Raw genomic sequence first — 24,294 nt, forward strand, 5'->3', positions numbered from 1 at the left:
GACCCTTTCAATGTGAAACTTTGAGGAGCATGAACTTTTTAAGACCTCAGATGGGATATGTTCCTCATAATGAGGTACACTTGAGAGATATGGCAGGAGCACAAAGGTTTTTCAATAAACCGAGAAGAACAAATGTATCTAATTTATGGAGACTGATGACATGGGTCAAGTGGTTGCAAATTCATCCTGATACTAGCAGGATGTTTATAATATTTCTGAACTTCTAATCATTTAAACATTTTATATCTAATTTGTGACAAGTGCCATTCTTAAGACTGATACAGGAATAATTTGTTTATTTATTATTTATTTCACATTTCCCGCAGTTCTGGTTTACTTGTATCCACTGTTCTATTAGATCTTTCAAAAGCCTTTGACACCATATCCCACACACACCTTCTCTCTCATCTCTCCAACCTTAATCTCTCCCCTAATACTCTTTCCTGGTTCTCCAGTTACCTTTCTGATAGATCTCAAGCTGTCAGATGGAAGGACTGTACCTCTTCCTTCTTACCTACTCCTACCGGAGTTCCTCAGGGTTCCATCCTTGGTCCCATACTCTTCAACAAGTTCATAAATAACCTTCACTCTGCCCTCCCTGACACTACAGTCATCCAATACGCTGATGACTCTACCTTAGTTTGTGCCACCCCCAATTTTTCTGAACTTCTGTCCAAAACACAAAAAGCTTTTTCCACTACAGAAAACTGGATGCACAATAACCATCTTTCCCTCAACTCCAACAAATCTAAAATACTACTTTTTTTCTCCTACCAAGGCTTCCTCCTTCGACAAAAACACTTTCAACATCCTAAGCCAAACCAATACTCCCATAGAAGTAGTCCCTTCCGCAAAACTCCTTGGCATTACCATTGATGAGCACCTCAAATTTGATCTCCACATGCAACAAAACATAAAAAAAAACACCAAAAGTTAGGCATGCTCTACAGGAACAACCAATTTCTTTCAAACTCCACTAGGCACACCTTAGCTACCTCCTACCTCCTTCCCTCTCTCCTTTATGGTGCCCCTCTACTAACTAATCCATCTGCATCCCTCACCTCTAAACTTGAAGCTTGCTATAATAAAATCTCTAAATTCGCCACTAAATCCAAAACCTCAACCCACCATTGCCTTACCCTTCAATCTCTAAACTGGTTAGAGCTCCCTAACCACCTCAACTATCTCCAACGAACAACCGCTCATAAATTAATATTCTACCCTGAAAAATGCCCTGCTTTATCCAACATCCCTAGCTGATCATTGAGATCACAACACCAAAACCTAATCTCCATTCACAGACCAAAACATTCTGCTGGCCAGCTACTACTATCCTACTCTCTTGGCAAAAAATGGAACTCTCTGCCTCCTTCACTTAGGACTATACCTAACACGGAATTTTTCAAGACCCAACTCCACTCATACCTATCAACCAAATGGAAATGTTCTTGCTTTCACCCTACTTAAATTACCCTCTCTCATATCTGCTCTCTGACTTAATTTCTAACTCCCAAAATGTCTAAGCTACTTCTCCGTTGATTGTACAGAGGAAAACATTGCACAAAAAAAGAAAAATAAAATTCTAGATAATTTTTAGAACATTTTTTCTTTAGAATCTTTTAGATTGTTTTTAGAACATTTTTAGAACTTTAAACGTTATTTTAGTTTGTTGCACTGTTCTTACTATGTATAATTAATATGAGACACTTCTGTTGTACCTCTATTATATTTTTATCTTTCATTTGTAGCCTTGATTGTACTGCCTTTGGAGCTTTTCTCCCCGAGCCTCCACTGAAAATGGGTACCTTGTGGCCCAGTGGACTTCCCCGGTAATCAAACTGAAATAAATAAATAAAATAAATAAATTTGTTAACCAGGTTGGTCTAACTGAGCACAGACCCATTTTCAGTGGAGACCCAAGGAGAAAATCTCCAAGAAAAATGACAGTATTATATTAATAGGTTTCACAAAAAAATAACCAAGAGAATTTGACAGTATGAAAACATAGTAAGATAGCACAGTTTTGTATAAGTATGAAAAATAGACAAAGTCACTTAATAATAAACAAGTAATTATAAAGATATAAGCATGATACATTCCATACAGATTATATAGTTCAACAACATTACATAAGTAGAGTAGAGCCAGAAATCTTACTGCTCAAAAGTGGGAGAGACAGAAGACAGAATCAGGATTAGACAGGGTCCTGGCAGGGTTATAACCAAGGTTTCTAGAGAATTTTTTTTAGTTGTTTTTTTAAAGCTGTTAGTGTGTAAAATGCTACGTAAACTGGCAGTGAGGTTATTCCAGAATTTTGATGTGGAGAATTTATATAAAAGATTATTAATGTTCATTCTGGAGCTATACGTTTTGTAGATCAATGTGTGTGTATGTATCTTTAAGAAGCTATCTAAGGGCTTGCACAAGTGTATATATAGTGAGCACGTGTGAGCCTGACTGCCATTTTGTAGTAAGCTATTGAGATGTAAGCATTTATGCCTGTAAGGGCTGTCTGTTAATCAGTTTGTGTATATTTTATGATGCTGCAATCCATCCTGATGGGTTTCTATGTGATAAAGCATCTAAATTAACTACTCCACCTGTTCATCATGAATATTAGAGAGGGATGAGTCACATGGTGTCAGAAGTGGGTGGATAAAATGACTTTTTGCCAGAAAGCATTTTAGTTTCTCCAGTTTGAGTTTGAGAGGCATCTAGTTGGTATTGAAGGCATATACAGGAGTGGATCATCACTACTGCACATATAAGTGACAAAACAGGTTAGACACAAATTTCAGATATTAAAACTTGCTCAAATAATTTCTTATTCCCAAATATTAAAAGAAGCATACAGAATGCTCTAAATGATGCTTAAATAAACCAAAAAATCTAATATTGATAAAAATATTCAAATTACTATGGAAAATGTTTAAAATAAAGTCTGAATTGCATAAAACTAATAAAATAAAAGGAAAACACCACATTTTTGCTAAGCATGTGTTTATCGTATTAATTAAACATATCTGAGTTATGAAGTATTCACATGTTTGTGCAGTATTATAGTAAAGTTATTTCACAATATACGGCCATTTCAGAGCATTTTTCACAAATTACAATATTTCAAAGAGTTTATTGTGCATTTAAATGCTATTACAACCTCTCACAGCACAGCTTGTTTGTACATACAGTAATTACAAGGGCCATATTTTCAGTGTGTTTGTGTATACTTTGTTGCTAATGCAGACTGATTTCGAAAACCCAGTGCACTTGTGTTTGACAATAATATTGCAGAGAACTGACGAGTGTTTGAGCAAGAGTACAACATTTTTATACAGGCTGCATTTTCTGATAAAGATGACTGTACAAAGGCATTTATTCTACTTAATTTAGCTGGGTCAGAAGCCATTTATGTATGCACCTGCTATCTTTGCAGGAGAGGGTGAAAACAGTCATATTGTTTTACCATCTGAGTCAAGGGATGACCCTGTGTGCTTAAAATGTAAATTTCAAGAAATGTGTGACCCCTAGACAAACATTACAATGGAAAGACACTCATTTTACACAAAAGATCAAAAGCCTGCTGAAACTTTTGCAGTATATATATATATATATATATATATATATATATATATATATATATATATATATATATGTATATATGTAATTTGAGAAATAAGGGTGAAACATGCAGATTTGGTGATTTAAGGCATGAGTTGACAAAAGACAGACGTGTGTGATATTACAGACGATGCTGTAAGAAAAATTTTACTTCATGACACTGATTTAACTCTGAATAAGGCCATTGAGATTTGTCAGATATATGAGCTCACAGAAAAGCACACACATATACTTACAAATGAGAAATGCATGTTTCCAGTAACTTCTAGAGCTCATGTTGATAGTATGCAGCGTGTAGTTAAAAGAAACAGAGCCAAGCATATGGCAGCAATTGTAGCCCCTGCAGCATTCACTGGTAATCCCCCCCCCCCAGAGCTTTCCAGCAAGTTCCAAACTTTGCACAGTCGTAGTGAAGCATAAGAGTGAGTCAACAAACAAAAAGCATGGGTCCCAAACTAGTTTCATTGCCAACTGCCATAATTGTGATGGAAATCATGAATCTAAAAAAGAAAAATGTTTAGCTTTTGGTCAGCAGTGGCACAAATGTAATAAGTGGAATCATTTCAAGAGGTTTTGTAAATCAAAAGGCATACATTCTTCTGTTAAAAGGAAACATTTCAAAAAACGAGTTGATCAATTAGAAATCTGTGACCCTACATCATGTACTTTTTATGCTGATGGTGTGTCAGTGGTTAGTGAAACAGTCAATGCAGTAGATTTATGGCAAAGAATGAAGTATTTTTTACTGTTCAGATAAACAGAAAACCCACAGAGCTCAAAGTTGACAAAGGTTTCAAGTGCAATGTTATGTCAGGAGAAGCATTTGCTAGAGTATGTAATGGTGAAAGGGATGATTTGGCAAAGTGTGTGAAGGTTGTTCCTTATGGTGGTGAAGAAATTCAAACTAATGGCTCAGTAGTGCATTCATGTTACTCTGTTGGGAGAAGTTACGTCTTGTTATTTTATGTGGTAAGAGGCACGTCCAGTCATTATTAGGGCTCAGAGACAGTTTGAAAATGGGACTGCTTTCATTTAGTAAGGAAGTCCATCATGTTAGCTTGAAAGACCATTACTTTAATTTTTTTCTACCTATACTGATCTTTTCAAACTAGGCAAGCTTCCAGTTGTATACTCCATGAAGTTAGACCCAGATGTCAGTCCAGTTGTCAGGCCAGCCCAGAAAGTTCCAATAGCTATGCAGAATAGCATCAAAGCCAAGCTAGATAAAATGGTACAACAAGGTGTGATTTGATCAGTAGATGAACCAACTGAGTGGGTATATTCTATGGTGGTACCTTATAAGAAAAACTCAGATGATATCAGAATATGTATTGATCCACAAGATTTGAACAAAGCACTAAAATGATGAAGATAAATGATAAAGGGTTCAAAAGAAAATAATATGAGAAGGTGTAAGGGGTAGGGAACTCTTCAACAGAGAAAAGGAGAGAGAGGGGAAATACAATCCTGATGCACAAATTTTAACATTACAGGGGAGAATGTAGGCAGAAAAAATGAACTTTGGAGGAGGTAGAAAAAGTCATCATGTGAAAATGTGAATCAAAATTCTTATTTGAACTTCATAAATATGTGTGTGTGTGTGTGTGTGTGTGTGTGTGTGTGTGTGTGTGTGTGTGTGTCTGTGTGTGTGTGTGTGTGTGTGTGTGTGTGTGTGTGTGTGTGTGTGTATGTGTAGAGAGAGAGAGGGTATGTATACATATGCACACAGATATATATGTATATATATATATATATATATATATATATATATATATATATATAGAGAGAGAGAGAGAGAGGCAGACAGATATCGAGAGAGAAGAGATACAGGAGAAATAGTGTTTGCTGTATTTTTTTTTCAGCAAAGCTATGTATGTAAAAATTCACTTATGAAAAAGATGTCTGCAATAGAATTAATGTCATATTTTATATAACTATGAAACTGATTTGCTTTTGAAGTGCACTTGAGAGAATTGCAAAAGTAAAATGCTAATACAGGCAAGAATGCTTATGTAGCAATGCTAAACACTGCATTATTTCAAAGTGTGGCATGGCTAGCAACATGGTAGCTTTTCATATTCAGTATAATCTCAAGTTTCAGCCTTTGTCAGACAAATAAAATAAAACCATGTAAGATTTATTTGTTCAGCTCATTGCATGTAAGTACTAGTTAACTTATCAGCTTTGGTGTGAAATCTGACTGTATTTGTAAGTTTAATTTGGCTAGAAATCAAGGCATTCTTGCTGGACTGAAAGAAAATTATTAATTGTTGTTTACTAAAACATTGATGCCTTTATTAAGAATGATGCTACATTCCATAAAGTCAAATAAAGTAACTGCATGTAATGATGAATTCTTTTAATTGTTCTTACAGGTGTACACTTGTTCCTTTGCACAGACCAACTGAGGGATCTCTTTTTTCCAGTAATAACCTGACCTAAAGTCGAAGAAAACAAGCATGGAACAAAAGGTATTATAAACACGATAATCCACAAACAGTGATTGTGCAAGCTTTCAGGAACGCATCACCTTTGTCAGTAGTGACAGTTTAATTATGGAAACTATAAAATATCATTATAATGAGAGTGCCGTGACAGTACTGTATCACATATCTTTTCAAACTACACTAATAAAAATACAGATCCTGTTAATTAGCCATTTTTAATTTCTATTCCTGACAAAGCAATGATAAAAATGTACTTTCCTGAAGACGAAGTGGACAATATCCCCTTATTAGACATATTTAAATAGTCACACTGCAACATGCACAAAACATTGTGGTTATCTGAGCTAAATCGTCCAGTTTAAGTCATTAAAAAAATGTTCAGTATTACTAAACAGTGATGTTTTGACACTTCTAGGATATACCGAGCTAACAGACTTGTTAAATAGGGAATACTGTGTCTGCATGATGTGATATACATATTTTTTTAACCATGAGATGCCTGATAATAAAAGAGAATCAGTATGTATTGAATTATACAAAACATTTCTTGAATGATTTGTATGCTTTTGTATCAAGTGCACAGTGCAATAATGCTTACATTCTTGCAACTCTGGATGTGCAATCTTTGTTCACATGTATAACTAATGACACTGGTATCGACATGTTGAAGGAATACTTGTGCAAATGCAATAATTACAATGATGCCTTTATTGAACTCATTTGTTTGTTCGTGAAAGTTATCCTTGAAAATAATATCTTTATGTTCAATGATTTGATCTATTTACAACAAAAAGGCATAGCTATGGGCACGTCAAGTGTTAATAGTTATGCCGATATTGTAATGGCCCATTGGGAGGATAGATTTGTTCCAAGGGGTTTCAAACAGGTCATTTTCTATCTGAGATTTGTAGATGACCTATTTTGTTCTATGGGAAGGAGATGAACAGTCCCTTATTAAGTTTCATCAATATTTAGATTTAACTACACCTTTTCTGAAATTTACACAGTGAATTATGTTATAAACTAAATCTGAAGTGCAAGGAATCCGTGAAATTTTTACTGACATTTTCTACAATTCTAGAACTCTGCTTATCATAGGGCGGCACAAATTGCAGATAAAATAGCACATCTCAGTATTATAAAGCACTGTATCACTCAGATTATGTTGCTGCTTTCATCCACTTCAGAAAATATAAGCAGCCATCATTATAAATCTCATCCAGAATGTATTGAATACATTGAAACATTTTATTCACATATATAACAGTCTCATCTGTCATATTACAAATACACCACTAGCTGCCAAATTAATATTGGTAAGGATATATGCAATGCTTGCATACATATTTCAAAAACAATATGACGATAATGTATGTTTTATTATATTTATTTATAAGTTCTATTTCAAAAATATTTTGCTGGGACATCAATATTACAAATGTGTGCATGTTGATGGATATGAACTATATACTACTCGATTGTTCTATATTTCAGAAATGGTTTCAGTTAAAAACACTGTTAATTTTTTTCTTATGTCCACTAGATGCTAAAAGAATCTCATTGTTAAATTACTTGTTGTTCTCTCTGCATGGTAACATCCACATATTCAAAGCCTAGCAATTTTAAACTTGTCTCCCAGCAGAGTACAATGTGGGCAGCATAGACATGGAAAGAATTAGCATTTGTATCCTACATAAAATATGATTTGCTCTAAAGGTTATTGCATTTCTCTTCCCCGATTATCAACTGCCCAATTCAATGGATGCCAGTGATCAAAATAGTAAGGACAAGCATCTGAATAACTGCTAGTGTGGTTTCTAGTGTGCATTAGCAATAATTTCTTTTTTTTTTTGGGAGGGGGGGTCCATTTTTCATGTTTACATTACCCTGGCATTGCCATATATAAACTCAGGGGATGTGCAGGGTTTATTACCCATATGTGGGTGTGGAGTGGGGTGCAGGAGGACTTGCCGCAGGTAAAAAAAAATGATCACTGTTTTGAGATTTCACTCTTGTATGCTTGATGTATTTGTTTTCAGCATTTGGGTTATCTGCTTGTAGGTGTTCAACGTTTCATAGTGGAACCCAAATATATATTTTGTAGCATATATGTTTCTAAAACACTTTGAAACGAAAATATATTAAGATAGCTTTGTTGTATAATCACTTGCACAGTTAATGCAAGAAGCATAAGTTTTGTTTCATCTGTATTTTAAAAAAAATGGTTTGAGTTACAAAATACATCTAGTCCAGGATTTTACTGTACAGATGCAATCTCTCACTGTTACAACCATATTGCCAGATTTGCCATACTCTCAACATATAGGAAAAAATACTGTCAAAACCTCAGTCTTCTCATGTGGCTAGAACTGCCTAGTCTACTTCTGTTCAATCAGCTTATCGTAGCACACAAAATTTTGTACCACCCTGAAAATACTCCAGCACTCAAAAATATCATAAAGCCACACAGTAATTCAAGACAACTACGATCATCAAATAAACTGTTGGTCCAAACCGACAAAGCCATTAACTCAGCCGGCGACTCCCTGTTTGCCAGCGTCATTGGTAAAACTTGGAATTCACTTCCATCTAACCTTACCCTCGAACCTTCTTTAAGTCTCTTCAAAAAAGGCCTCTAACAGTATTTTAAAGAGCACTGGCTTTGGCCTTGTACTAACCCTGATTAATCACTACTTATTCAATGCTTTATTTAAATTAATATTGTACGCATCTCTTGCTCATAATAGCTTACTGCAACCTGTTGTTTTTGTATACGATTACACACTGTGTATATTGTGAGGACCTACTAGAGGGCTTTGTAAATATGTTTGGCTCTTATCTGTTATGTTCTATCAGTGTTATCTGGAGCTTTTCTCCCCGGGCCTCCACTGAAAATGGACATATATCCAGTCGGACTATCCTGGTCCACAAATGTAAAATAAAAATAAATAAATAAATAAATAAATACAAATTTTCTCAAAATAATATAATAATGCTCCACTTCCCCACCACATGTTTTAACTCAGACTGTCTAGATGCCAATCAATGCAAAGGTATAACCCACTATTCCTTCCTAAAAATACCTAAATAAATTGTTACAGTTTCTCCTGTAACTCAGATCTGCTAAATATCCAGTGATCTATATTGTAAAATCTCTTTGTGTTTACTTACTCTGTAACATCTACATTTACATCTCACTAAATGCAATATTTATGCAGTGACAATTTATGATCTATAGAAGATATTATTCCCTAAAATCATTTACAGAATTTGTCACTATGTCCATGTACATTTACATCTCACTAAAGGCAATGTTTATGCAGTGACAATTTATGATCTATAGAAGATATTATTCCCTAAAATCATTTACAGAATTTTTCACTATGTCCATGTACATTTACATCTCACTAAAGGCAATGTTTATGCAGTGACAATTTATGATCTATAGAAGATATTATTCCCTAAATTCATTTACAGAATTTTTCACTATGTCCATGTACATTTACATCTCACTAAAGGCAATGTTTATGCAGTGACAATTTATGATCTATAGAAGATATTATTCCCTAAAATCATTTACAGCATTTTTCACTATGTCCATGTACATTTACATCTCACTAAAGACAATGTTTATGCAGTGACAATTTATGATCTATAGAAGATATTATTCCCTAAAATTGTTTACAGAATTTTTCACTATGTCCATGTACATTTACATCTCACTAAAGGCAATGTTTATGCAGTGACAATTTATGATCTATAGAAGATATTATTCCCTAAAATCATTTACAGAATTTTTCCATGTATTTGTGGAGCCTGCAATAACTATTTTTGTTTGCTTATTGCCAAGGGCACAGACTGATGGTTCATGTGCCTGTACCCAATATGCTAATTCATTCTTAGGGGATGGCAACACCCATTGCAAAAATTAGAAGGTGTAGCACCCAGCAGGATAAAAGCACTCTCATAAAACTAAACTGAGAACTCAGAGGACAAATAAAGTCTACAAAAAAACAAATCTGAGGCAAATTTGGCCTTCCAGGCCAAAGACAACCACAAGGCATTCTTTATCTATGACTGCAACCTCAAAGGCAATACTGAATTGTGTGCAGTGCTTATTGTTAACGGAGCCTCTCATACTGAGCCAGAACATATAGCAAACCTACTGGCAGACAAATGTACGTCTAACTTTACCCTTCTCTCCCACTCGACCTCTCCTCAGGAAATACTATCAAATACAACTCCTCCCTACTTTCACTAGGGAAGAGATCCTCAATGCTCTCTCTAAAGCCAAGACCACTGCACTGATGGACCAACACAGTATCCCAGTTGCTTTCTAAATAGCATGAAACATGACCTATCAGACCCTCTACAATCACTATTTACTGTAGTCTCCAAAGAGGCTCTGTGTCTCATGAATGTAGAAGAGCAATAGTCATTCCTCTGTGCAAAGGTGTGCCATCTACAGACCTTGGAAACTACGACCAATAAGTCTTGCCAGTCTCCAAAGCAAAGACATGGAAAGAATTATCATGAAAATGATCAGTATAATGACACAGAAACCTCCAGACACTGGAGCCAATTCAATTTGGTTTTGTCAAGGGTAGGACTTCTTTGAGAAGATCACCAAAGCAAACGCATGAGGTCAAAATGGTTCACACTATCTACCTTGACTTGGTCAAGGTATTTCACACAATGCCCCACTCAGGCATTGCTGATAAACTTAGGTGGTTGGGTTTAAACCCTTATGTCCTGGGTCCACTCTTTATTGGCATTTACTTCTCTGAAGTCAAGGCCAATGTCAAGGGCCTCCAGCTGACAAATCTGCAGGGGATTGCAAATTAGGAGCAGTCATAGAATCCTCCAATGACACTAATGTTCACCAGAAAGGGTTGACATAGACAAATACAATTATTTCAGGGCTATGTACTAAAATTAAATGCCAAGAAAGGCATAATAGTATCCTTCAGGGAGCCATCTATCCATGGTAGCTATCATATTAACAACACACCCCAAAGAGTAGACCCAGTAGTAAGGGAATTGAGGAAATCATTCTATGTTGTGACACTTATAAACAAAGGTATAGCATCTAGGGTCCAAGCAGATCATTGTTCCACTGCATTCAGCATTCATCAGACCTATCATTCAGAATAATGTTCCCTTTGGTATGTACCTAACGAGGCGCATCCAACAACTGAAATGTCCACAGAGGTTCCTTACTAAAATAACACAGGTCATAAGTAACAAGTCCTGTGCATAGCACTTCAAAAGCCCTATCCCTGACTCTTCCAGACTGTAGAGAGGAGAGTTATGCCTGGCATAAAAGGCATTGTCGGATCCCACCCTGATATTCCTCCTACATAGCCACAAAACCAACAGAACCAGAATTACCCATTCTAAAGATTTAAACCTTGCCTGTGATGTAAACAGGACATTGAAAATATTACTGAGGCAAATTGTTGTTTGCTGTCACATCTATAAGAGCTATTGTTTTTCCAAGTACCATAATATGACCAACGAGGGAATACAATAAAAAAAAAAACGTTATATTTACTTTCAGCTTTTTTTTTCTGGCTGGGCTGCAAAAATTTTAGGAAGTGGATATACTATAGATGTAAATCAGCCATTGCTTTTGCCTGTCCATTGTTTTATCTTCTGAGAGACTATTTACATCTAGAAAGGGTTGAGGTACTTTAACATGGCACATTTCAAATTAAAAAGGAAATCCTTTAGCTTTTCTATATTCAGAATAATGTATTTAGCACCTTCCATTCCTGCTAGACAATATTTATTTATTTGTTTGGTTGAATATTTATTTTGTTTAGTTTTATTTTGCTAACCTAGTTCCAAAGAAATGATGTACAGCCTTTTTTCACTTGAGAATCAAGTGCACATTCTGGTTATATATATGATTTGCTCATTCACACAGTGGGCAAATGGAGACTAAAGAAATCAAACCAAAAACTGCAGGGTGAACCTGTTTATCATCTCCTAGATGTAGTCATCTACAATAAACTGCCACTGGGAAGTTGGAGGATAGGATAGCATGGTTTCTCTATTAGTATTTGTTCGTGACTTATAGCCTATCAATTCAGACAGGAGATTTCTGTCTTACACAGATCTCTGTAAGTATTCTTCAAGTCTTTCTTCATCTTCATTGGTCTTTCTCTGCCTTCAATGCCATTTTTGGAAAGTACTTCAGTGTTACATTTATCTGATTTTCTCTAGGCATTTTGACCATGTGGCTAGAAATCACCACCTACAATGTGCAATAGCATTTTGAATGCTCTTCATATCAGCTTTTTCCTTAAAGTTACCATTCAAAATATGTAAAATACATCATTTCCATGACAGATCAATCTTAGGTATCCATGATGATGAACATCCATACACTATATAGTACTCAGTAATTTTTTTGTCAAGCCTCAGAAATATTGTAAAAAAGACAGCAAACCAAAGATTCACAGTACAAACAGATCATATTGGGTGAATATGCCAGAAAATTGCCGACTCTAACATTTCGGATCAGCTTCTGTGTTGCCATGCCATGATAAATAACTCCCTACATAAGCGCAGTTGCCTACACCCTCCATGTTATTTTTGGCCAGTTCTGACTTGGAGACAGTGTTATTTACCCACTGTTATTGTTTCACTCATTAGACTGCTCAGATAATCCTTCTATGATCCCACTGCTCATACACTAGTCTGTTACCTCTGCTGGAATTGTATAGCGTAACTAAAGAGTACACTGTCACTGGTAAGGGCTTTCAGTGTTTAAATTCCAATTTAATGCTAAAAGAGAAGATGCATAGTTCCTTCCTCCTGATTAAGCTCATAATAATGGAAAAACAAACAAAAAATGTAATACCATACAGAACTGTTTTTACAATGTCAAAGGTATTTGTCATGGGCGCACCAGTCCTGAGACTGCTACTGAAATTTTAATACAATAATTTGAAGGGTTCTATTTTTTGTATTTATAAGGAGCATCACAGAACTTTAATATTCATTAGACTGACTGCCTATCTACACTGTCTGATGATTTTACTTGCACATTTAGGTTATAGTCTATTTAATGGTATTGCCTAAAGTAAATCTTCATTCAGCACATGCTTCCCACATCACAAACAAGTTAACTTTTACTTTATTTTAATTAAAGTGCCTCAAATGTTTTCCAGGAGTCTAACATATATTTGTACCATTGTCGGTTTTGTGTGAAGCAAGTTAATAAACCCATGTTTTGGCTTATTATGCTAGGCATAATTATGACATTACAGATTTGGTTGACCTCTTTCTATTGGTTGCCTAAGTTTGTTGCTCTGCCTACTAGATTCTGTAAGAAGCACTACTCCAGTGAATGGTTGCAAATATCTGGCTGTAAATATTTTCATTTATTTTAATGAGAGTCTCTCAAGATTTTCTCAGTTGATTAGACAACTGCCATTCTGGCATTGCCTTTGTTCAAGGCAAAACAGTATCATAACATTGAAAACTCATTTCACTGAAACCCAAATGGTCAAACCCACTGATTTCACTGAAATCTCTTTTCATAAAAAAATGTAGAAGTGTCTAAAAAGTATAAGATGGTGTCATTTCTTATCATAGGAGTTATTAGGGAAGTGAGTCTAGCACATGGCTATGGTGATGCAGTGGGTAGGATTGTCACCTCACAGCAAGAGTTTGTCCAGTTTGATTCTCAGCTGGGTTGCCTTCTGTGCAGAGTCTGCATGTCCTCCCTGCGGTCACATGGGTTTCCTCCAGGTGCTCTGGTTTCCTCCCAAATGCCAAAGATACTATAAATTCGCAGTAGGTGAGAGTATTTATGTGAATGTGTGGTACGAATGAACTACCATTGTAGGGCTAGCCACACAGTGGTGTAAGCCTTGGCTCAAGATGATTGTCACTGCTGAAGCAAAACTCTGACACCATGTGCAAAATGGGAAAAGGGGTTGAGGATGGATGGATGGCTGAGTCTAGCACAGTATGTGTGAATTGCAATGGTCAACATCATGTTGTTCCCCAAGAACAGTGGATGTCCATGTTTGGATTCACTGTGTAGTTGTGTGTGTGTGTGTGTGTGTGTGTGTGTGTGTGTGTGTGTGTGTGTGTGTGTGTGTGTGTGTGTGTATATATATATATATATATATATATATATATATATATATACACACACACACACACACACATATCATTAATAACCTACGATGCTCTGGTGACATCCACCCAAATCCAGGCCCCTCTCCCTCTATCTCACATCGCTAAATTCTTCCTATACCTCCTCATCAACTCACTCTCAGAACCAAACCCATCCTCATAGCACAAACGCACCCTTACTGAAACAACTAACTATTTACTCCATTAATATACAAAGCCTAACCAACAAAATTACTGAACTTCACTCCTGGATAGCCCAAACTACCCTGCACATTCTTTCTTTATCGGAAACATGGCTCAAACCTCATATCAGTAATAAAGAAATACTCCCATCTGGCTATAACATATATCGTTTAGACAAAAGCCCAAAGAAGGGAGGTGGAGTAGCCATCCTCTGCACAGATGGCCTAAATCTCTCACCTGTCACCATCCCTATCCCTGACTTCCACCCTGCTGAACTTATCATCCTAAACTTCTATCTTAACCCACACAAGAAATTTGCCATTGCTGCCATCTTCATCCCCCCAGGAAACAATGTACCCATCCTAGAAAACATCCTATCCTGGTTTAGCCATAATATACAGTATGAAACCCTAATTCTAGGAGATGTCAATATTGACTGGTCCAAACTTACAACTGGCTCTCCTCAACTCAGTATCAACCTGCATGGCTTCCATCAATTGATAACATCCCCCATCCACTTCTCTAGAAATTTATCCTCCAGCTCAACCATCGACTGGATTCTAACTAACTCCCCTTTCCTCTACCAAATCCCCACTACCTTACCTGAATCTCTAAGTAACCAGCTCCCCACATACATCCTAAGACACTCTACTCACTCACTCAAGGCTCACCACTACAGAGATTGATATCAGCTATCTAACTTTAATATCTCCCTATTCAGCGTCATACTGTTTAGCTTTGAATGGTCCATCCTTGGACTACTCCCACTCAACTTCGCAGTTAACAAATTCAACAAACTTTTCCTAAATGCCCTTAACTCCCTTGCTCCCTCCAGGAAAATTAGAATCAAATCAAATTATGTTCCATGGCTGTCTAAATATTAGATCCCTAATGCTTAAAAGAGACAGCACCTGGAAAGCCTGGCATAAAACAAAGGAATCTCCCATATTACAAAAATATAGAGAGCTGCAGAATCTAGTCAAGAAACTAACTAATAAGGACAAAAAGTCCTACTATAACTCTGCTCAACTAGACAACAAATCCACCCACCATAAATTCTGGGCTACACTCAACAATATCCTCTCTCCTGGTTGCCCTTCAAATCCCTCTCCTTACCCAAACAAATTGTCACAGGAAACCACTACTCTCCTTAACAAGCACTTTATCAAAACAGTCCAAAACCTCACTCACTCCAACTCAAACACTACTCCACCAGCCCCACCTGACCCTCTTAACAAAAATCTCTTCTCCTTTCAACCTGTCTCTACCTCCTACATTAAATCATTTCTTTTGAAACTTAAACTCTGCTCCCCCTCCTCAGATAATCTCTCCCCATCTTTCTTCAAACTTGCTGCTGACTCTATAACCTATCCTGTATCTATTCTTATCAACAGATCCATCCAGGAAGTACAGTTCCATCTATTTGGAAATCTTTCTTCACTATCCCTCTCCATAAAGGTGCTAACTCTACTGACCCATCTAACTACTGATGTTTTGCCATCCTATCACCCCTCTCTAAGATACTAGAAAAGCGTATTCACTCACAACTTCTCAAATATCTCGTACAGCAAAGCCTTCTCACTCTCACACAACATGGTTTCCACCCTAACCATAGTACATCTGCTGCTCTCCTATATTTTACACAGACCATACCAGAGGCTCGTGACAACAATATACTCATATCTTGTCTCTTCCTTGACCTTTCCAAAACCTTTGACACCGTCTCTCACTCCATCCTCCTTACCAAACTTAATCTGTCTGTTACCTCCCTTACCTGGGTCCCCAGCTACCTATCTTGTAGACAACAATCTGTCAGATGGCTATCTTCCTACTCTCTCTGTATTTCAGTCCCTACTGGAGTCCCACAAGGCTCCATCTTGGGTCCCCTACTATTTAATGTTTTCACAAATGAGCTCTACACATCTTTCAAAAAGTCTTCCCTTATCCAATATGCAGATGACTCAGCACTCATCTGCATCTCAAACAATATCTCAGAACTACATTACCTCACTCAACACTCCTTTCTTACCACTGAAAAATGTGTGTCAGATAATCAACTCATCCTCAACCCCCAAAAGACTAAGCTCTTGGTCTTTCTCCCCCACTCTCTTTCCCATCATAAATCCACTTTTACTATCTCTTCTTCCAACAGCACAATCATTCAGCCTGAGCCTCAAACTAAACTCTTAGGTTTCAAAATAGAAGATCTCAAATTTAACCTACACCTACTCCAATGTATATATAAAAAAAAAAACAGAAACTAGGATTGCTGTATCATAATAAAAAATGTCGAACTCCAAATGCTTCAAACTCCCTAGCTTAGGCATTCCTCCTACCCTCACTTCTTTATGCGGCCCCAGTACTAACCTATTTTCAGGACACTACCTTGACTAAACTCCAACAAACATATCATAAAATTGCTAGATTCATTACCAACTCTCACTACACCTCACATCACTGCCTTGCCCTAAACTTCCTGCAATGGCTTGAATTCCCACAGTTACTGTTAATATTACAATTCCAAACTGTATACTCTATATAATATAGACCATCTTCCTGTCCAGCTCTCTCTACCCTTGTATCCACCTACTCCCCATCTTGGTCCCTGCACCCTTTAAACCAGCAACTACTAGTAGTCTGTCCACCAAAACCAAATGTGGGCAAATTACTATACAAATGCTCAGTTGCCCAGTCCTGGAACAAACGTACCTTAGACCTATGTGCCATTATACACCCATCTCACTTTAAAAAGGAACTCAAACAACATCTGCTCAACTCTAAAACTTGTCACTGCCATAACCTCACCTAACCCCCACTTTCAGAGTACATAACTCCCACCCATTCTACCTAGACTGCAAATAGCCTACCAAATCTCTGAAAGTATAAACCTAATACACTTTCTAATCACATGGTATTCGTCATTATTAAAGATTATTAAAGATTGTTACATGTACAATGCCGTATGCTTGTATACTATCCTATTCCTTTCTCTGCTCATCCTCTTATATATTTATCTTACCCCTCTTTTTTGTTATCTTTAGATATGGCTTGCAGATTTTTAGATGTAACTGGACATTATTTTACCATTACTACACAACTTTCTCATACTGTACTCTAAATGGGAATATTTTTTTCTGCAAAATGTTAAATGAATGTAACTAATTGAAACTTGTTTTTCACTGTAATAGAAACACTGAATGTAACTAAATTTATCTTGTATTCTCTGTTAACATGTATATTAAATATAACTGGAGCTTTTCTCCTTGGGTCTCCACTGAAAATGGGTTTCTGTCCCAGCTGGACTAACCCGGTTAACAAATGTCAATAAATAAATTAAATTAAAAAAAAAAAATATATATATATATATATATATATATATATATGTATATATATATATATATATATATATATGTATGTATATATATATATATATATATATATATATATATATATATCTGTATATATATATATATATATATATATATATACATATATATATATATATATATATATATATATGTATATATATATATGTACATACATATATTTATTTATTTATATATATACATATATATATATATATATGGGTAAGGTGGTGTGGGTGTTGCAGGAGGTCTTGCCCCCTGCAAAATCATGGTTTTAGGATGTATTTCTTGTGGAAAAGATTTTCATTGTAATGATTTTTCAGTAAAATGGGCTCAACCATAAGAGTTTCAGTGAAATGAGTTTTCAGCATTGTAACATGGACACTAATTCAAGGTTTCAACTTTGCCTGATGAGTGTGGTTATTTAAATTACAGCTTTATTTGCTAAATTCCTACATCTGATTGTCCTTCTCATTTTTTGTTTACCAAAATAGAATGCAGTTAGAATGCATACTGTAGCAAGTAGATGCAAAGAGTATGTACAGTCATTATTTAAATGATTAAATGACTTCTTATTTGTTAAACTGCTATGATTCGTTATTGTATTTTGATACTTGATTACTTTTTCTGGTGAAAACTAGAGGAATTTTGAAAAGACTTGAGTAGCAGAGTTTTACATAAATGCTAGCACCCTTACCATGAGATACGTAGTGACAACTTACATAGCGGGAAAACTAAAATACGGTACTTACGTATTATCGCAACCAGATTTTCGCGGTTGTGAAATTTGCATGCTGGAGTGAAACTGAGTGTGGGAAACCCAGTGAAATGTTATTTGACAGCCTTACTAAAGAAATGTATTTTGTGTGCATTACACATGCACTCTTCAAACTGTTACTGTTAGGGGTGCTGTGTTACTGACAAAAGGTATACTTTCACTGTAAGGAAGGAATGCTGCGAAGAAAAACACAGACACTCATGGAAATGCTTTCGGTAAACCACCATTCTTTGTAAAACTTTGTAAACACGCTTTACAAAGAAAGAGTGTACCGAAAGCATTTCCATGACCATGAGTGTCTGTGTTTTTCATCTCAGCATTCCTTCCTTTTACACAAACCAGCAGCGAGTTAGTTTTGTGCTATTGGTGGCATCCTATAGTTCGGGGATGAAAACACTTACAGTGAAATGCAAGCAGCTTGCCTGCAATTCTGTTGACATTTTCCATCACTTTTACAGTCAGTTTTTTCTGTTTCTTCGAAGTCCTGTGAATGACGGTCGACATAGAAATATGAATGAAAAAGTACAAGAAAGAAGTAAAACACATAAATTTGCTTTCACACTGTTAGGTTATCTGGCTAATTTTAGGACAAACCATGATTCAACGGTGTCTGTTGTACAACACGCGCTTGATGCCAGATGTCCGTTTTCAGTTGGTGGTCAACATCCTTCTTGCCTTGCTTATTCCTGTTTGTCTTTCACAAACCATTGAGAAAAAAAAAGAATAATTGGGAGTTTGCACCCCCCCATTTTACTTACACATAAACTGTTTTCTCGGAAACTATATGATTTACAGAAGGTTAAAAATCTGGTTGCGATAATACGCAAGTACCTAAAATACTTATAATTAAAAAAAATCTACATAAAGTCCACTGAGCAAAACTCAGAAAAATGGACTGTATGGAAATACAAGACAAACTTATTCCATTAACCTGAAGTTTATTACACTACATCTCAGTACTCTGGAACTCTTGATAAAATAACATGCTTTCAAAGGCGTATCTTTTTATCGCCATACAGACTATTTGGTTCATAAATACATAAAACATATGATGAATTAAGAACAGCAATCAAGATTCTAATACATTTGTAACAACCTATCTACTGCAACATTTAATTAGTTGAAGATAGCTGTGGTATTCTTTAATATCAATAAAGCTTTGTTCCTTTTCCAGTTATTTTTAAATGATCTTTTTGTATATTTCCACATGCAGTACAACCTCATTTTCCAAATATGCTAGAGTCCTTTGTTGTAACTTAACAAAATGCTCAACTGTTGTACAGGTGGAAACTTTGTCTTGAAGATGTTCTGAAATTCTCATTTTTAACTGCTTTACCTTTTTATTAATAAACAAATAACATGTAAGTCTGTCCTGATGCCAGAAGACCTGTTCTCAATGTGGGTGATTTACATTGGTGTAAGGTCTATCTATAAACTGGCTACACAGACCAGACTCCTAAAGAGTTCCTCCCAGGTGTAAGTGGTCACTTGTAATGATAACAAGTCTGTTGGAATCGGCCCCATTGAGTGTCATGTCTTTATTACTAACAGATGACAGTTTTCCTTAAAAATGTCATGCTGTTTATAAACCATTCTGCTTCCCTGCTAACATATTTGTAAACTTTGTATGGACCACAAATAAAAAGTACCTTCCTCATAAACTTAAACTGAAGGATCTGCTTAGAAATGTGTAACTAGTAGCATTGACCAGCTTGTATTTTAAGTGTTTCTCAATGATCTACATGACAATGACTCCTGCTGCAACAGCTCTATCAAAATAAAGTCATCTAATAATGTATACCAATGCTTTATTCACAATTTGATGATAGTTCTTTCCAAGATTTTGCATATGAGACTAGTCACACTAATGGGTGTGTACCTCCCAGGACCATTTGATGGTGCCCCTTGAAAGAGGCTGCCTTGTGATCTGGTCTTACTAGTGATGACATGATACTGGATGGTGGGGGATGCAACATACTCCTATATTTGTGAGTACCAGGTCCAGTATGTTTGTATCTCCAGCAAGCTTATGCACCAACTGTTCCAGGGAGCTGTGTTTATAAATTCTAGCAATCTCTGTGTCTGCAAAATTGGGTCTGTGTATGATTCCCAGTTTATAGAGGAATCATTAAAGTCCCCCATGAGTGTGGTATTTGGTTGAATTGTGAGAGCCTCCAATGGGTCTAAGTATGAGCTATAGGTTTCATGGGATGTAGAGGATGATCTATAGCTTGCTAGTGTATGGCAAGGTACTTTGTCTAAAGTAATCTTGATGTTGAGGAACTCCAGTGTGTCATCCTGTTTAACCAACCTACAGCCATGATTACTGCTGATGTAAACTGAGACACCTAAAATTGTAGTCTCTCTGTGCAGTTGCTGATATCTGTGGAAGGCACTGAAGCCTTGCACTGTCAGGGTACTCTCTGTGGCTTTAATCCATGATTTGGTAGCTGCACAGATGTCCACATCTCCAGGGTGAGTAGAGTATGGAGGGAGTGGTTATTCTTTTTTAGACTCAGTGCATTGAACAGTAACACATAGATTTCCTTGAGTAGATTTTGCTAACTTGGATAGTTTGTTAATTTGGCATTGTTTAAAAAGGCTATATGGGGAAGAAAATGCGTTTGTTAATATTTGAAAGACCAGAAGAGACAGGTGTAGACCATCCTTTGCAAAGTGATGTGGATTGTTAACAATGTCCTCCCATCCTGGCAAATATTGTATCCCTTGAATGACACCAAAAACAAAGCCAATTGTTAAAATAATTCATCTTCTGTACATTTTGTGAAGTCATCCTTGGAGAAAGTAGAATGCCGCTCACTGCTAAGCACATACCTGTCTGTGACAAATAGTCCAAGAGCTCCATAATGTCCCAATTCATATAGTCTAGGGAGGTGCATCTCAGGACCATGACTAAATCATATTGGTACCTGTGGTGCTTTGACTTGACTGCAAGTGTAACTTGGCAGGGCCTGGTCCCTGATAAGTAACTGGTTGTTATTTTCTCCTTGTTCAGTCTGGTGAGTGGGAAATCAATATGTCATACAGTGGAGTGACCTGAGATTAGAGTCTTGGGTAGTGGATAGACTTGCCTTATATGGGCTTGGTAGTTGAAGCTCTACTGCTTGTGGCTGTAGGTGCAGTGGTAGATGTTGATTTTGTTGAGTCTTTTCAAGTTTGCTAAGGATAGGTTTTGCATGGCGAATGTCAGAGTAGCCATTAGGGTTTGTGAAGAGTGCATTTAAGTGCCTCCATATAAGTAGATGTATGTGTGGGGTATATACTATGCATGGTAGGTGTAGCATGTGTGTTTCTGATAACCAGATTGTTATTATGAACACTTGTACACAAGAGTTTTACCTACAGAAATGATGTGTGTGTATATATATATATATATATATATATATATATATATATATATATATATATATATGTATATATATATATATACATACAGGAAGCCAATCTGATGGTCCCCTGCTATAAACAAACTATACAACAGAAGGAAGAAACTGTTGCAGAAAAGAGAAAATCCCAGGATGCAAAAAACTCCCTCACGATCCTTAGTAAGAAGCTGAGATCCCTCATAAAATCCTCAAAAGCTAGTTACGAAAATAAAATTGCCAAAGATTCCAAAGACACCCACAAGGCATTCTATAGTTATGTCAAGAATCTAAATGGCAATGCTCAGATCTGCTCTGAGCTACAACAGAATGGCATTAAATATACTGATCCCAAGGATATTGCCAATATCCTGGCAGATCGACTTAGTGCCAACTTCACTCCCCTCTCACCCTCTAAAGGGCCCATCTCAATACCAAAAGATTGCCAAATTCCGATAATCACAGCCACACAGGCACACAACTAGAAACAGCACTCTCCAAAGCTAAGAATACAGCATCCATGGGACCAGATGACATCCCAGGCTGTGTACTACATGAACTACAAAATGAACTGGCACCCCACCTAAGTGTCATGTTTAATCATTGCCTCACCTCAGGCTTCGTGCCCACTGAGTGGCACACAGCTACAGTTATCCTGCTCCATAAGGGAGGATCCACCTTGGATCCCGGGAACTACTGTCCCATCAGTCTGACAAGCCTGATCTGCAAGGGCATGGAACGCATTATCATGGAACTTATAAACAAAGACATTGGCAACCTCCAGACACTGGACCTCACCCAGTTTGGGTTTGTGAAGGGCCGATCTTATCTCCTGAATATGATTGACTTCTTCAAATTGGTCTCCAGAGCTGTGGATGAGGGTAAGGCAGTCCACACAGCCTATCTGGACCTCGCCAAGGCCTTCGACCCCATCCCCCACTCTGGAATCATAGATAAACTTACTAAGCTGGGCATAATTCCCTACGTCACTCGATGGGTTGCCAACTGGCTTACTGATAGAACCCAGACTGTAAAAGTAGCAGACTCCAAATCCATCTCCAGGCAAGTGACAAGTGGAGTACCTCAGGGTTCAGTCCTGGGACCACTTTTGTTTGGCATCTACTTCTCTGAAGTACAGGCCAACACTAAGGGACTCTGGTTAACAAAGTTTGCAGATGACTGCAAACTGGGAGCCATTATTGAATCCCCAAATGATGTGGATATTCTACAAAAGGGCCTTACAGAAACAGATGGCTGGTGCCAGAGCCATGGGCTCAACCTAATGCCAAGAAATGTATAGTTATCCCCTTTGGAAAAAACATGTACCCATGAACTACCACATAGGTGGCAGGACATTAAACATCGAAAGTGTGATGAGAGACCTAGGGACACAAGTGGTCAGTGGTCTCACTTTCGATAACCACATCGCCACAACAGTCAGGAAATCCTTTTACGTGGCAGACCTCATCACTAAGGGCTTTTCATCCAGAAAAAAGGAGGTCATTGCCCCACTGTACTCATCCCTCATTAGACCCATTATAGAGTATAATGCCCCTTTTGGTATGTACCTCAGAAGACATCTGCAATAGCTGGAAAGGCCACAGAAATACCTCACTAAAAGAATCACAGGCCTAAAGCAGATGCCATATGCTGACCATCTAAAAAAACTCCAGCTATACTCTGTGGCATATCGTCTACTCAGAGGTGATCTCTGCTTAACATACAAGGCCATGTCAAACCCTGAGCTGTTGGACATGCTCCACTTAAAGAAATCCCAATCCCTCAGAGCCACACGCTCCAGGGATCTAAACCTTATCATCACAATGAACAAAACATGCTGGAGGGATAGGTTCCTGACCCAGAGACTCCCCATACTCTGGAATAGACTGCTCATACATGTTAAGCAGAGTGCCTCATTGGCCCTCTTCAAAAGGAACCTTGATGATTCATGATTCTTGATGATTGATGGATGGGAGATAAGAAATTCACCCCAGAGATCATGTCAGTCACCCTACTAGACAGGGGCCCAGAGAAGTAAATATTATGGGAAAAAAATTCCAGGGAATTGTTATGGCTAGGCTTGCATAGGCCTTAGGGCTGATAGCCTTGTACCAACCCATGAACCTATGAACCTATATATATATACATATATATATATATATATATTTATATATATATATATATATATATATATATATATATACACACACACACACACATATCTCGCATACTGTACCTGTTTCTTGAGGATTATTTGATTTTCAGTGAACATTATAAAATTGTTGCATTGTCTCAATGTACCTATATCCACCAAATTGTCTCAGGAAATATTTGAAAAGTGCATATCCATGATTTCATGTCTCTTA

At 36.9% G+C, this 24,294-nt stretch overlaps 1 long non-coding RNA gene across 4 annotated transcripts in view; it reads left to right on the forward strand.

The window, feature by feature from the left end:
• LOC122799993 overlaps positions 1–24,294 on the forward strand; it is a 910,576-nt gene that overhangs the window by 649,636 nt on the left and 236,646 nt on the right. For all 4 annotated transcript variants that reach the window (XR_006364517.1, XR_006364516.1, XR_006364518.1 and 1 more), the window contains one exon: positions 5,994–6,089. This is a non-coding gene — a long non-coding RNA (uncharacterized LOC122799993). The remainder of the gene's footprint in view (positions 1–5,993; positions 6,090–24,294) is intronic.

This window comes from Protopterus annectens, chromosome 4.part0, assembly GCF_019279795.1.
Source record: "Protopterus annectens isolate FY-2018-M chromosome 4.part0, PAN1.0, whole genome shotgun sequence".
In the NCBI taxonomy this organism is placed as follows: domain Eukaryota; kingdom Metazoa; phylum Chordata; order Ceratodontiformes; family Protopteridae; genus Protopterus; species Protopterus annectens.